Genomic DNA, 14294 nt, shown 5'->3' on the forward strand with positions numbered 1-14294 from the left:
GTGAATATGTATTCCTTTTTTTTATCTGAGTTCTTATGATACTGATTTAATTGTTTTTTAAAAAAGTTATGTATTGTGCATATATATCCTTTTATGGTGTTTTTAACAACCGAATAAAGAACTATTGCATTGAAATTGAAGTGTGCCTCAGTGTAAAAAGATTATTGTGGAGGGAGCCACCCCTATTTCACCTAAGACAGAGCCTTGTACTGTTTTTGCGCCCCGTCGGGCGTTCAGAGGGACTGAGGGTAGAGGCAGGAGAGGTCCGCGAGGCGCGAAGACCCGATCGGAATGGAAAACCCGATACGGGAATTCGCCATGCGCGGACCGCGTTGAAAACGAAAGCGGACTGCCCCCTCAAGCACACAGTGCGCGTCTGCCCCGCTCCCGCTCCACGGGAAAAAACGCTGACTATAAACGCTGGAGCGCCAAGGGAGAAGGGAAAAACAGGTAAAAAGGGACGCGCGACCCGCACCTAAGCCCTTAATGCGTCGAAGCGCCCCTAAAGCAAGGCATCGATACACGGCAACACTGAAATTAATTATACACATGCAGCGCGCGCTAACAAACAAAGCAGCAGAGCACTAATTACAGTCAACAGTCGCGCATAGCAACCTCGTGTTAAATACAATCAATACAGAAAACTAAAACACTTAACTCGCTGCTGCAGCAGCAAAGAAAGAGGAAGTGTTATGATCTCTGCAGACTATATACAGTATTGGACTGTTGGTGATTGGTGCATACCATGGAGGGGGTTGTACTTCCGGGGGTATGCTATGTTTAAAGTTGTTGTTTATTGGCTGCTGTGTTTTTGCAGTAAAGCAAAGAGAAGCATAATCTGAGCCTCCGTGGACTGACATAGAATTGCAAGCAGGAGCTTAAATGAAGGTGGCCCAGCGGGCTGCGAAGTTCGTGTTCATTCCCGGAATAGGCGGGAAAATTCAAAGATGATCTCCTCAAGAACAAACGCTGCCGAGGTCAGCGTAGGTCACCGGCTCCCAGCAGGAGTCTTGTCATGTAAGCCCGTGTGGGCTCAGACCTGAATACGGCTCCCCGGTCCCAGCGGGAGTGCGAGACCCCCTCAGGAGACCGAGCCGTAGGGAAACAATACGTGAAGTAATTATGCGAACAGGCAGGCAAACAAAAACAAAGTGCGAGCTGCTCATTTAATTAAAAATTTTAGCGGCGCGTGCCTCAATAATCATAATGAGTAATGCACTTAGCTTCCTGCGTGAGCAGCAAAGAAAGAGGATGATTTCTGTAATGTTGCTAGGTTCTGTAGGTGCCAACTGTTATCCCCAAGGACTTGCTGGAGGCAGTGTAGAGGGTTGTATATATATTTATTAAACAAATAAAGACTTCGCCTAGAGAGAGCGCCGGGCAACACGCTCCGATCGCTTGCTCTCGCGCCGCGCTCCTCGCGCATGCGCAGTAGCGTCCAATATGGCCGCTACTCGCATTGCTGCCCTGACGTAGTGCGCGTCAACTAGACCGCGACACTACATATCTCCCCCTTTTTATACCATCCAACACAGTGTACTCCAACCCGGGGTCAGTCCATTTCATAGTCTCTAAACTTGGATGGTCTCACCACTGCTCGCCCCACCCGGGTGTGTCTTACCGGAGTGGTATGTCCTTCTCGGCCTCCTTCTGCGACCGGGCCTCCTCTCCTTCCTTCCGGAGTGTCCTGGCCCTCTCTCTCTCCTTTCTCACCGTCTTCCCGGGTCCTTTCCTCCATGGGCCCTCCATCCGGTATGTCTCTCTCTCCGTCCTGTTCTTCACTCCTGTTCTCTCCGCACTCTCCTTTGGACGTTCCTGCGTCCCTTGTCGCTCCTTCTGTCGGTGTTTCCCCTTCCGTGTCCTCCCTGGGCCATTGTAGGATTTTGTTGCATTTAGCCATGCGATCGTGGGACCACACGTTTCCGTCACTGAGCAACGCTGCCCGGTCGTACACTTCTTCTACTCTTAGGGGTGGGGAGTACTTGCTTTCTCCCTTCCGCTTCAGAACTGTCAGCTTCACTCTGACCCACTCCCCTTTTTCCAATACTGTCTCCTTCACCTTCCTGTTGCGGTTGTAGTGGTCCGTGTAAATGCGTTGTGCCTTCTCCAGGTTGTGTTGTACCACCGCTGGAGACCATTTGCTGGTGATGGTCTTCTCCTGCCAAGCAACATTGTCTCTGGTGAAGGGTTGCCTTCCTCGCAGGATCTGGAAGGGGCTGTACCCCGTACCGGTGGGGGTGATGCGATATGCCCATATCATACTTTGCACTTCTTTTTCCCAGTCTTTGCCCCTCGTGATGGCCGCTTGTATGGAGCCCATGAGCACCCTATTGAACCTTTCTACTTATCCGTTACTGGCCGGATGATATATTGACGTGTGCCTAAGTAGGATGCCGTTCCTGTCAGCAAATTTGGTCCATTTGTCCGAGGTGAATTGGGGGCCATTGTCACTGATTATGGTCCTGGGTATGCCTTCCCTGAGGAACACTGCCTTGAGGAAGCGCAGTATCTCATCCGTGTCCATGACCTCTTGGATGTGTACCTCTGGCCACTTGGAGTACTTGTCCACTAACACACAGAGGTATTTAGGTATCCCCTGATCATCCAGTATAGGCCCTAAGATGTCCACTGCCACCTCTTCCCATGGGTTACTGGGACTTGTGAACTTCCCTAGAGGCGGCCTCATTGGCTTCAGTATCTTGTCCGCTCCTTGGCACAGCACGCAGTCTCTCACGTGCCTCTCTACTTGCATATCCATTCCTGGCCACCAGTACGTCTGTTTGGTCCTGGCCTTCATCTTCACAATTCCCAGGTGTCCTTCGTGTACTATGGAGAGCAGATCCGGTATTATGTTCTCCGGTGGTACCACTCTGTTTCCTCTGTATACGAACACCCCGTCGTTCCCCACTGACAGCTCTTCTCTGACCTCGTAGAACTGCCGGACCTTGGGTCTCTGTCGTCTCCGCTCCGGCCACCCTCGTACTATGTACATCTTGATGTCGTCCATGTCTTCATCCGCCGCATACGCGTCTTTCCACTCCTGTCTACTGATGGCTTTTTCCGGGTCGTCTGTCAGGGCTACCATCTCGTCTTCGTCTTCCGTGCCGTTGGAGGCACTTTCCATCGCTGACGCCCTGCTGAGGTAATCTGCAATCTTGTTTCTCGAGCCCGGTATGTACTTCACGTCGTACCGATACTCCAGGAGTTTCAGCGTCATCTTCGCAATCCGGGGTGTGGCACTGGCATGGCCGTCGGATGTCAAAACCTTCACTAGGGGTTTGTGATCCGTCTTCACTTGAAATCTTGTGCCCCACAGGAACTGACGGTACTTCCCCATGGCCCATACCATGGCCAGCATCTCTTTTTCGATCACGCTGAACTTTTGTTCTGGTGACGTCAAAGTCCTGGACGCGAAGCTGATCGTCTCTGTCCCTCCTTCTGGTCTTTATTGCATGAGCACCGCTCCTAACCCTTTGTCACTCGCGTCCGTCATCAATATGGATCGCCCCTGAGGATCGTACCCATGCAGCGGGATCGCTTGGCTGATCTCCCGTTTCACCATGTCGAACTCTTCCTGCGTCTCTTCCGTCCACACAAACGCCGTCTTGTCCCTCGTGAGTTGCCTCATGTGGTGCGTTTTCGTGGCGAAGTGGTGGACGAACTTGCTGTAGTATTCCGCCATCCCTAAAAATGACCGTACTTCTTCCTTGGAGGTGGGCGTGGGTGCATCGCAGATGGCCTTCACGTTCCCTTTCTTCGGTGTTATCCCCTGCGCTCCTATCTCGTGCCCCAGGTATGTGACTGATGTCCTCCCAAAATGACATTTCTCCCATTCTGCCGTCAGGCCGTTTTCCTCCAGGATCTTCAATACCGCTTCCAGCTTCTTGTCGTGGTCTTCCAGCTCTGTCCCCATTACTAGGATGTCGTCCTGGAAGTATTGCACTCCCTCTATGCCCTTGAATAGGCGGGCCATCAGCTTCTGGAACACCGCTGCTGCCGAAGCTAGACCGAAGGGCATGCGGCAGAACTGGTAACATCCAAACGGCGTGATGAATGACGTCAGTTTCTTGCTCGTGGGATGCAGCACTACCTGGTGGTACGCCAATTGTAGGTCGATAGTGGAGAACCATTTCACGCCTTTCGTGCGGGCCAACATTTCCTCTATGCGTGGTAAGGGGAATTTTTCTACCACGATGCACTTGTTTAACTTCCTGAGGTCCACACATAGGCGCACCTTGCCTGACGGTTTCATGGCCACTACCAGAGGCGCCAACCACTCCGCGCTGTCGATGGGTTCGATGATTCCCCCGTCCTCCAGCCGGTGTAGTTCCTGTTGTACCGCCTCTCTCACTGCGATCGGTATGTTCCTTACTTTGTGCGCTACAGGGCGGACGTTTTCCTTCAGGACGATCTTGTGGGAGAATATCTCGAGTTTTCCGATTGTGCCGCCAAAAACTTTCGGGTGTCCACTCCGCCATTTCTCCGCCGTCGACTCATCTCCGTCCAGGGTTACCATCACTTGGGTGTCCCCTCCCGGGTTCAGCTGTACGCCCAACTCTCCTTGGTCCATCCATCCCAGGACTGCAGGTCCCTTCTCCGCAACATACAGTTTGCAGTGGGCGCTTCGTTCTTTGAACTGGAACAGTAGCTTCCTGAACCCTACCATCGGGATAGGTTCCCCTGTGTAGGTGACTGGTCGTATGTCGGGTGGTTCTAGATGGGCGCCCAAGGTGGGTTTGAACTTCTCGTTCCACACCGATCGTTGGACGATCGTGTAAGGAGACCCCGAATCCGCCACTATGGTGATTCCTACTCCTCCAATGATCATGTCACACTGGGGCTTGCGCGATCTCCTCCCATCGATGCCCAGCACCTGGTCCTCCACACACAGGACTTCGTCGTCTTCCTCCTGACCCTCTACTTCTTCTCCTGCGTCTTGCGCCACGAATTTCACCGCGTGCTGTCTCCCTTTCCTTCGACATACTTTCTCGTAGTGGCCGACCAGGCCGCAGAACGCACACTTGGCTCTGAAGGCGGGGCACCGTTTGTCGTGCGCTGCATGGCTCGAGCTTCCACATCTGTAGCACCTCACCGTTTCTCCTTTGTCTTGCTTCCACGTTTGTCCTGGTTTTCCTTTCCCTTTGGGTGTTCCTCTGTACTCCCCAGGCGCTGTTTTTCCTCGTCCGTACTGGTCCGCGTCATCCACCTTATTGACTGCGAGTCTTGGGGCTTGGTCTCTCTTTGCGGCCTCTGCACAGCGCTTGGTCAGTTCTGCCCTTTTCACTATGGCGATCACGTCTTTCAGCGTCGCATCTCCACTCGCCCACAGTTTATCTTGCACCGTCTTGCTGGTCGTATGCATTACGATTTGGTCCTTAATGAATTCTTCCTGTAGCGCTCCATACTTGCACGTTATCGCAAGTTTCCGCAGTGCCGCCACATAGTCGTCTATCGATACCCCCGCTTCTTGCTTCCTCTGCTGGAAATTGTAGCGGTCGATGGAGGTGCACACTGCAGGACGATAGTGGTTGTCCAAGTCTTCAATGGCGTGTTTGAACACGTCCGTGTCCGCTGCCGGTCTGGTGACCTGTAAGACCTGGGGTCACCGGGCCCTAAAGGCGTAGCGTGACTCGAGCGGTTGGGCACCCGAAGGCTTACGTGTGAAGCAACCATACAGCACACACATCCCCTGAAGCAGAAAGCGCACACAATAATTGACACCACACAGTAGGTTCACTTAAAAATCAATCAAGTTTATCTAGTTCAAATGCAATTCATTAGATTCTCACTGGCAGTATCATTATACATGCAGAGGCATTTCAGTTCAAAGGCAACTCATTAAACTTTAACCTGACCCCACCGGACTACCAGAAAACATCAGGTTCTAGGGATACAATGCTGTGCAAAACAACTTATAGCGCCTAAAAATCAGGTTGCATAAACAGGGCACTGCAATTTAGCACTTTGAAAGCACAGTGAACCAGGCTCTAAGACCTAGTGCTGCCCCTAAAACATGGCACCTAACATTGCGCAGCATGTAGCAGTCTCTGGTAGTGCTGCCCAGGGCCTAGTATGGCGTAGGGACACACAGCGCTACTGGCAAGTACATCGGGCAGCAAGCGGGGCGCTCAGTCTAGGGCGGGGGCCTTGGGCCCCAAAGTATCTTCTCCTAAAGCCCTTCAGAGGGCGAGGGGCGTCTGTGAGGGAAATCCCGGATCCGGGGAGGGCCGTGGTTCACTGGGCCTAATTGCGGACTCTCCCCAGGGGGAGGGGCGAACTCTGGGCCTCCTCACGGCCTTCCGCCCGCCTCCCCCAGGGGTTACCTTGAGCTTCGGCCTGCACGCGGCCCTGGCGACGGGTTCTCTGGTGGGAGGGGACCTCCTCCTCCTCTGGGCCTCGCGCTGCAGCGCTCTCCCCGGCGAGGGACCTCCAGCTGACGTCGAGGCCACCCGGCGATCTCCGGGCCGAGGGCCTTGTTCACGGGCTTCTCCCGCCAAGTCGAGTGGTGCGGGGAGCGGGGGACAAAGCGCGGGGCTCCCGGTCGGGTCAGAAGTGACCGGGGAGTTCCGCTGGCCTCACCGGGGAATTCCTGTTTCGCTTCTGGGGTCGCGCCCGCAGCCGCCAATGGCAGTGCGGTCTGCGGGGGCGCGGCCCAATCGGCCAATGGGGTTACGGCGGGGGCGGCGCTTGGCAGTCCGCCCCCGTCAGGTGATGCTAGTGCGGGGCCTCAGGCCTACGCGGCCTTCGCTGCTTCTCGGCTGCCTTCTCTGCCCTCGGGCCACGATACCTCGGCTGCGACGGCAGCGACGGGGCCCCGGGCTTCTCCGCGGGCCCCGGTGGCGACAGGCGGGCAGTTACCCGGCCCCGGGCCGCAGCGGTGAGTGCGCCTCGAATTCCCCAGGCAGGGGGGGGCTGAAATTAAGCGGCGACTTCGGCGACCAGCGCCTGGCACAGGACTAACTAGGGGGATCCCAGGCAAGGTCGGGGAGCGCAGGGGTCACAGCGCTAGTACCTGGTTGATCCCCCAGCACTCCAGCAGTACTTCTCAGCTTGTTTCAGCAGTAGCTTCCACCGCACTTTCAGCAGTAATGTCCAGCGGTAGTTTCAGCAATTTACTTCAGTCTTATGTTTCGCAGTCTTGGTGGCGCAGTTGGTTCTCGCGCCCTTAAAAGTTCTGTTCCTTGGGGGGGGGGGGTGAGTTGGTGACTAGTTCCCTCCTGGTCAGGCTTGGCAGGTCATTCCGGGGTCTCCCTATCGCTGGGCCAGATCAGTGGGTAGTACAGGATCCCTCACTCACTTAAAGGGCAGTGCCTAAACCCTGTCACCTTCAGAGGCATAAGTCCCTGTCTAGGCCCTACCGCCTAAAACTCCTGCGTGGGTTCCCCAGGTCTGCTTTACCCCAACTAACTAGAAAAAGTTCCCTCCCTCTGTTAAGTAGCCCTAGGTCAGGTGACCACCTCCCAAGGCGGCAAAAGTAAAACCCCACCCTTCTTCCAGAAGGTTCCAGCACATTCCAGGAGCTTCCCCACTCTAGGTATAGGACAAAAAAGGCGGGCTGGTGTCGCAACATTGTTGTGGGGTTCCAGCCAGCTCCTGGCAGCTAGGGTGCTACTATGACAGGCCACTCTGCAGTAGCAGGGGCCTGTGGCAGCCATCTTGGGTGAAGGGAGCACCTGCCCCTTAACACTACAAAAACGAAAAAAATGAGGGAAAAAGGGCCAAGTCCAACATACGTCCCCCCCAGCCGAAAGCCAGGGTAGACCGATCAATGCCTTGATGGTCTTCCCTGCTTGGGGCGAGAGAAGGTGGACGCAGGCCCGCAACGGTAGGAGCACCCGCCGGTTCTCCTCCGCTCTGGAACCCGATGGTTCCCTCTCAATCCTTCCTGGACCAACGAAACCACCCCACTGGGGCTCCCTAGCTAGTTGTGGCCAGGACCGGCCCCTGGGCCATGCAGATGTCTCTGGCCCTCGTGGTCTCGCAGAGTGGGGGGCAGTAGCCCCAGGCCTGTAGTGCCCGATGACCACTCTCCTACTCTTCCTTGCAGTCCTAAACTGCCTCTGGTCCTTCCACCTAGGGTCCACACCCTTAGGCTGACCAGCCTTCAGGGGCGAGGCTCTCTGTCAAGAATTCCTGTCATACAAGGGAAACACGCCCTTATGTAAACAGGAGAGCTGTTACATAACTCAAGGGAAACACGCCCTTATGTAAACAGGAGAGCTGTTACATAACTCAAGGGAAACACGCCCTTATGTAAACAGGAGAGCTGTTACATAACTCAAGGGAAACACGCCCTTATGTAAACAGGAGAGCTGTTACATAACTCAAGGAAAACACGCCCTATAAAGGGAGGAACCGGGAGGTACAAGGCTGTCGGATATTGTGTTTACACCGACGTACCTGCTTCGTGAAGAGCAGTGTTCCGGAGTGGTGCTCCAGTAAGGCAAGAACGGAGGTAGGTCGAGTCGTTACTCCCTGGGCCGTGTCTTGCCCCATCGTCACCTGTGAAGGACCCGGAAGCTCTACCGGTCAACCATTGAGCTTCGCTTTTTGACTCGGCTGAGTCCAAGCGCAGTGGCGCTTTTGCTGGTTGGAGTCGTAACTCCCAGCCCGACCAGAGACACAGGGACTGCCAGCTGTAACGCACACCAGGAGGTGTTTGCCGCGTTACAGACTCGGAAGTCCACAGGATCGATCGAGCGGCTGCTCTCGGTTCAGTCTTCTTGCTTGTGATTGGGGTATCGGTGACGCATCACCAGGAGGTGACTCCGCGTCCCGGTGCAGTCTGAGGAAGAGGTTGAGCGGCTGCTCCCTTCAGGTAGAGACCCCGGCTGGGTGTTTCCCTGACTCCTCGATTCTCCCCAACACTCTTCGTGCCCCTCACAGCCTACCGATTGGCATTGTCGGCCATTTTATTTCTGCCCTCTGTTGGCATACGCCGGGATCGGCGTATATGCAGAGGACGGTTAGGACCATCCGTGCTGTGGGCTGGTAACGTACTTAGCCTGGAGGATTCCAGTGACTATAACTTTTGTTTGTTCTTTGTATTTTATTTGCCTTCATTAAAAGAACTAACCCTTCACAAGTGGTTGCGTCCTCATTGTCGTGTCTGTTAAACGATCCTGAGACGTTCAGGGCGTTACAAAATATCCGACCTTAATAACACTAACTGTCTCCCGGTCGATAACAGACATGGCAACACTTGATGATGTGCTGGCTGCTTTAGCGGCCATGCAAGTTGAAGTGGCTGCCTCTAGGCAAGAAACAGCCGATGTAAAAGCCAGACTGGATGCTATCCAATTGGACCCGCTCACGCCCAGCACCTCCCTCACGAACCAGACCCCTGCGGTAGTAGTGGAAATGCCGGTAGCCATCCCCTTGGCAACACCAGAGAGGTACAGTGGGGATCCTAACACAGTGCAGGTATTCCTCACACAAGTGGCGCTACATTTATCGTGCAAACCAAAGGCGTTCCCCACGAGTCAGGCTCGTGTGGCTTTCCTTATATCCTATTTGGCTGGAAACGCGGCACAATGGGCCGTACCTCTGGTGAGCAGGGACGACCCCCTCTTATGTGATTGGGGTGCTTTTCGCGAGGAATTCCTGAAGGTATTCGACAGAAGGGCTGACTCGTACACGGCGGACCGTGAAATGCTTGAGTTGAGACAGGGATCCAACGACCTGGTGCAGTATCTCAACGCGTTCCGAAGGCTGGTTGCGGAAACCAAGTGGCCTGTTGCTAAACAGACGGCGCTCTTCCATCAAGGGCTGTGCGATGAGCTCAAGGACGCCGTGGCTCATATTGACCCTCAACCCAAGACATGTGAGGGCCTTATCAACCTGGTATTACGGCTGGAACATAGGCTAAGTGAAAGAAAGGGGGATCATGGGAGAAAAGGAAAATCCCTTCCATCCTATGTGACGGTGGGAAGTCCTGAAACTTCCACCGCATCCAAGGGAGAACCCATGGACATCGGCGCAATACGAGCGAGCCTCACAGCCACGGAGAAAGAGTCACGCCGTAAACAAGGATTGTGCCTATATTGTGGCAAAAAAGGCCACTACGTACGTGAATGCCCTGCCAAACCGAAGACGTCACGTTATCGGGCCAACCGGTCGGTAACAGCCGTGGTGGACATACCGGCGGAAAACTAGAGGACTCCAAGACCAGAGAAGGGGCATCTCGGAGTCACTCATCCATCCCTTCACTTTCCAACTCGGTCACTAAGGGACAACGACACCTGTTTATCACGGTGCACGTGGGAGTGCATGACCAGTGGATACCCGTTGTGGCCATGGTGGATTCAGGGGCCACTGGCATGTTTATGGACCACAACGAGGCATGCAGGCTAGGGCTAGTGCTTCTTCCCAAAGCAGTACCCGAAGACGTCTATGCGGTAGACGGAAGGCGATTGGTGACGGGGCCCATCGGACAGCACACGGGGGTCCTTCCGATGAGATATGGGAGGAACCATTTGGAACAAATCGATTTTAACATCATCCGAGCGCCCGAATATGGCGTCATATTGGGATTGCCGTGGCTACAGAAACACAACCCCTTTGTGGATTGGCCAACACATCGCATCGAAATGACGTCACCGTATTGCATCCTGCATTGTGGAATAAGAACGGAATCCCTTGACGCAGATGAGAGCGGGAGTCAGACGGTGGCTACAGCGGCAGAAAAAGATGTGGCTCTCCCCCAGGCTTATCACAGTTTTGAGGATGTATTTGATGAGGTGAAGGCGGAAGTGCTACCACCACATAGACAGTTTGACTGCCAGATCGACCTGGTGCCAGGGGCCAGCGTTCCCAGCGGCAGGCTGTATGCCCTGACGGAGCCTGAAAACGTGCATCTCCGGGGGTACCTGGATAAACTCCTCAAGCTAGGATTCATCCGCCCGTCCAAGTCTCCGGCCGCCTCGCCACTCTTCTTCATCCCGAAGGCTAATGGGGAGCTGAGAGCCTGTGTGGACTTTAGGGCATTGAATGCGATAACCATAAAAAATCGGTACCCCTTGCCTCTCATCAGTGTACTTCTGGAACAGGTCAAGAAAGCTCGTATCTACACCAAGTTGGATTTGAAAGGGGCATACCATCTGGTGCGCATGAGGGACGGAGACGAGTGGAAGACCGCCTTTAAGACCAGGTTCGGCCTTTTTGAGTACCTCGTCATGCCGTTCGGTCTGTGCAACGCCCCGGCAGCCTTTCAGTACTTTTTGAATGAGGTATTCAGAGAGGAGTTGGATATCTACGTGGTCGTATATATCGACGACATCCTCATCTATTCGTCCAGTGTGGAGGAGCACGTACACCACGTCAAAGCTGTGCTCCAAAAGCTGAGGGAAAACATGCTGTTTTGTAAACTCAGCAAGTGTGACTTCCACGTCACATCCGTGGAATTCCTCGGAGTGATGCTGAGTCCAGGGGGACAGGAGATGGCAGAACGAAAGATCAAGGCGGTGAAAGAATGGCCGGTGCCCCAAAGCGTGAAGGACGTCCAAAGTTTCATTGGCTTCGCCAACTTTTACAGGCGGTTTATAGATGGATTTTCAGGAGTGGTGGCCCCAATCACACAGCTACTGAGGAAGTCCAAGGAGTTTGTCTGGTCCCCTGAAGCGAACAAAGCCTTTGAGGCCCTGAAAAGTGCCTTTGGTAAGGCGCCGGTGTTGGCTCACCCCGATCCGGATCTCCCCTACGTGGTGGAAGCGGACGCGTCGGATGTGGCGCTGGGGGCTATCTTGTCCCAACGCAACCACGACACAGGGGTGCTTCATCCCGTTGCGTACATGTCCCGCAAACTCAACGACGCCGAACGCAACTACCATATTGCGGAGAAGGAGCTTCTCGCAATCAAGGACGCCTTCACCGAATGGAGGCATTGGTTGATGGGGGCAAGACATGTGGTATCGGTGTACACGGACCATCGGAACCTACAGTTCATGACGGCCACTAGACACCTTTCTCCCAGGCAGCTGCGGTGGATGATCTTCTTTGCGGGGTTCAACTTCCGCATCACATATCGGCCGGGGACGGAAAACCGGAAGGCGGACGCCCTGTCCCGTCAATCTGCAGTTAAGGAACCATTGCCTGCAACCGAGCGTTCCATCATTTCCCCGAGGATGGTATTGGGGGTTATCCAACCGGATACTTTCCTGAGGGGAATAAAGAGAGGGATCAGGTCTTTCGCATGGCGGAGGTGGCTCCTCAGTCACAGAGAATGGCAGCTGAAGGACGGGATACCCCTGAAGGGCAGGTGCCTATTGATACCCACGCCTAGGCTAAGGAAACAAGCATTCATCTGGTGCCATGACTCTCCATGCGCAGGTCATTTGGGCTTTGAAAAAACGGTGGCTAGCATGGGACGGCATTTCTGGTGGCCAACCATGAGAGTGGATGTCAGGAGGTGGGGACAGGAGTGTCCTACGTGTGCTACCATGAAGGCCGACCATGGCCGAACCCAAGGGCTCTTACATCCACTTCCGACCCCGGATAGACCATGGGATAGCATATCACTGGACTTCGTGGTGGGCCTACCGGTAGACCAGGGGATGACGGCAATACTGGTGGTGGTGGATTACTTGACGAAAATGGGGCACTTCATCCCCTGCAAGAGAGTCCCTACGGCCGGGGAATTGGCGTCACTACTCCTAAAGAATGTGGTACGACTGCATGGATTACCTGGGGTGATCGTGTCGGACCGGGGGTCGCAGTTTACTGCGCAATTCTGGAAGACTTGGTGCACTGCGCTGCATGTTAAGACCGCCCTGTCCACCAGCTACCACCCTCAAACGGACGGCCAAACCGAGCGCCTGAACCAAACGCTCAAACAGTATCTGCGATGTTTTGTGGACCAGGGCAGGGAAGAATGGGTCGACTTGCTATGGGTTGCAGAGATAGCCTATAACAACGCCACTCACAGCTCCACACAGTCATCTCCGTTCTATAGCAACTATGGCCAACATCCCAGGTTCTTGCCATTTCTACATCCGTTCAGAGAGGACAGGATTCCCGCCACAGCGGACAGGGTGGCACACATAAAAGACACGTTGATGCGCTCAAGGGCTGTCCTAATAGAGGCCAAGAGAAGATACAAGGCTGCGGCAGATAGGAAGAGAAGGCCCGGGCCACTGTACCGCACTGGAGACTACGTCTGGATATCCACAAGAAACATGAGGTTTCGAAAGAACAGTGTGTTCCATCCCAAGTACATGGGCCCCTATCGAATTACCAAGTGTATGGGTCCCGTGAACGTGAAGGTGTGCTTGCCCCAGTCATTGCGGATACACCCTGTCTTTCATGTATCATTGCTCAAACCAGCACCCTCCAAGCCGTCTGGGACACCTAGGCCGGTATGCGTGGAGTCGGAGGTGGAGTATGAAGTGTCGGGCATACGGGCGTCCAAATGGCGCAGGGGGAAGCTGTGGTACCTGGTTGCGTGGAAAGGCTATGGCCCGGAGGAGCATTCATGGGAACCGGCTGAAGGGGTTCATGCTCCGCGCTTGGTCTCCTTGTTCCATCGACGTTTTCCTGCCAGCGCTGGACCCGTGGGGAGCCGCTGAGAGGGAGGATGTACTGTCAAGAATTCCTGTCATACAAGGGAAACACGCCCTTATGTAAACAGGAGAGCTGTTACATAACTCAAGGGAAACACGCCCTTATGTAAACAGGAGAGCTGTTACATAACTCAAGGGAAACACGCCCTTATGTAAACAGGAGAGCTGTTACATAACTCAAGGGAAACACGCCCTTATGTAAACAGGAGAGCTGTTACATAACTCAAGGAAAACACGCCCTATAAAGGGAGGAACCGGGAGGTACAAGGCTGTCGGATATTGTGTTTACACCGACGTACCTGCTTCATGAAGAGCAGTGTTCCGGAGTGGTGCTCCAGTAAGGCAAGAACGGAGGTAGGTCGAGTCGTTACTCCCTGGGCCGTGTCTTGCCCCATCGTCACCTGTGAAGGACCCGGATGCTCTACCGGTCAACCATTGAGCTTCGCTTTTTGACTCGGCTGAGTCCAAGCGCAGTGGCGCTTTTGCTGGTTGGAGTCGTAACTCCCAGCCCGACCAGAGACACAGGGACTGCCAGCTGTAACGCACACCAGGAGGTGTTTGCCGCGTTACAGACTCGGAAGTCCACAGGATCGATCGAGCGGCTGCTCTCGGTTCAGTCTTCTTGCTTGTGATTGGGGTATCGGTGACGCATCACCAGGAGGTGACTCCGCGTCCCGGTGCAGTCTGAGGAAGAGGTTGAGCGGCTGCTCCCTTCAGGTAGAGACCCCGGCTGGGTGT

The sequence above is a fragment of the Triturus cristatus genome, chromosome 7 (genome assembly GCF_964204655.1).
Source record: "Triturus cristatus chromosome 7, aTriCri1.1, whole genome shotgun sequence".
NCBI lineage: Eukaryota > Metazoa > Chordata > Amphibia > Caudata > Salamandridae > Triturus > Triturus cristatus.